The following is a 1,639-nucleotide window of genomic DNA, read 5'->3' on the forward strand; positions in this document are numbered from 1 at the left end:
CGGCACCTTTGCACCACCCCGCCCGCGCTTACCTGCTGCCTGGCACGGCCACCGACGCTCGCCGTGGGCTCTCCGCGTCCCCGAGCGCGCGGGCCGGGATGCACGCGGGGCCGGGGGGGGGCACGACGGTGGCAATGTTTTGGATTTTTTTTTTTTTAGTTTGGGGAGGGGGCGGGGTGGGGAAAATCGTGCACGTCCCTGATGGTAGCAGCCCTCTCCTGCACGAGCACAGAATGTCTAGCCGGCCGTGAACACCCCCACCGCCCCCCCTTCCCGTGCATGCGCGGTGCGGGCTGAGGGGGGGGGGAAGGCGCGCCGCCGGCTTGCGCAGGCACGGAACTCGAGCGGACCTCCTAAGTGGGCGAGGACGGAAAGGGTTAATCCGGGACCTTGCCGACGCTCTCGACCGTGTGTCTACGGGGCCGCCCCGGAGGGCTCTGGCCTGCGCACGCGCGCGCACGCGCCTGGCTCGGGGCGCGCGGAGCCCGCGCGCGGGAGAAGGGCGTGGGCGGGGCGTGGGCGGGGCTTCGGCGGGGCTTCGGCAGCAAGGTCGCCGACGCACGAGCGCCGCCGCCGCTCGCGGGCACCCGCCCCGCCTGGAGCTCCCGCCTCTTCGCTCTGACTCCTGCGCTCCCGCCCGCGCCCGGCGAAGGCACTGCGCCGGGGACGCGGGAGCCTGCGCTTCCGTGCGTGTGCATGTGCGTGGGCCAGGGCTGCCCCTGGGTGCGCGCGGACAGGGTGCTGCAGCCGCGGGCGTCCGCCAGGCATGTGCCTGGGCTGGCGTCTTGGGCAGCCTCCGTGCAGGAACAGCGGGGTCGCGGCTGCTCGGTGTGCTTTTGTTTCCGAACCCACGAACAGACCAACTTTGATCTGGAGTGTGAGAGGTAACCCTGTCATTCAGGAGAGCGGTTACCGCTAAATCCACATCCCCCGCACCCCAGATCATCACCCACAGGCTCCCCATCGGTTGTGATCCAGCGCTGGATTTCATTTGTCTTTCCTTAGGAGAGATGTGGCAACAGGGCGCCTACCGATCTTACGTTCCCCGTTTGTTCAGAAGTTACAGCTCCAGAGCTGGTGAAGCCTGCGTGTTCTGATACACAGGGTCTGGGGAGTCCCTGCAGCCCCCAGCCGGACTGCAATGTCACGGCTCCTTACAGTCACTTAGATGCACTCATTTTCAACCGTGTTTTGTAAAAACGCCTAATCCGATGTCTGAAATTAGAGCAGGTACGTAAGTCAACAATGACTTAGAAATACGTGCCTACTCTATATGGCTTCAGTTGGTGTACTATTAACCCATGATGCTTTTGTAGACATTAAAAAAAATGTTGACAAAGCACAGTGGTCAGCAGGTCTGTATGGTAAAGGGGAGGGACCGATTAGGCCAGCTGTAGAGTTAGGCATATCTGATCCAGTTCAAACAATGGGTAAACTTCTGACTTTCCCAAACCTGAATTTCTTACTCGATGAAAGGAGGAAAACAACGGATAGAACAATTGTGAAATAATTAAGCAAAAAAAAATTACTTAGGTAAGTGCCATAGATAGATTCTAGGACAGAACCAGGCTGTCACCAAAATTCATACTTCTCAAACTGATACCCTGTTGCTCCTCCTTTGCTTTTATAATTCTGTTTC

General features: G+C 59.7%; 1 protein-coding gene across 1 annotated transcript in view; it reads right to left on the reverse strand.

The window, feature by feature from the left end:
- Zbtb14 (zinc finger and BTB domain containing 14) overlaps positions 1-275 on the reverse strand; it is a 7,649-nt gene extending 7,374 nt beyond the window's left edge. Inside the window, exon 1 of the mRNA XM_013027199.1 lies at positions 33-275. The gene's annotated coding sequence lies outside the window, so the exon portion shown is untranslated. The remainder of the gene's footprint in view (positions 1-32) is intronic.
- Between the last annotated feature and the right edge of the window lie 1,364 nt (positions 276-1,639).

This window comes from Dipodomys ordii, unplaced genomic scaffold (genome assembly GCF_000151885.1).
Source record: "Dipodomys ordii isolate 6190 unplaced genomic scaffold, Dord_2.0 Scaffold100, whole genome shotgun sequence".
Lineage (NCBI taxonomy): Eukaryota > Metazoa > Chordata > Mammalia > Rodentia > Heteromyidae > Dipodomys > Dipodomys ordii.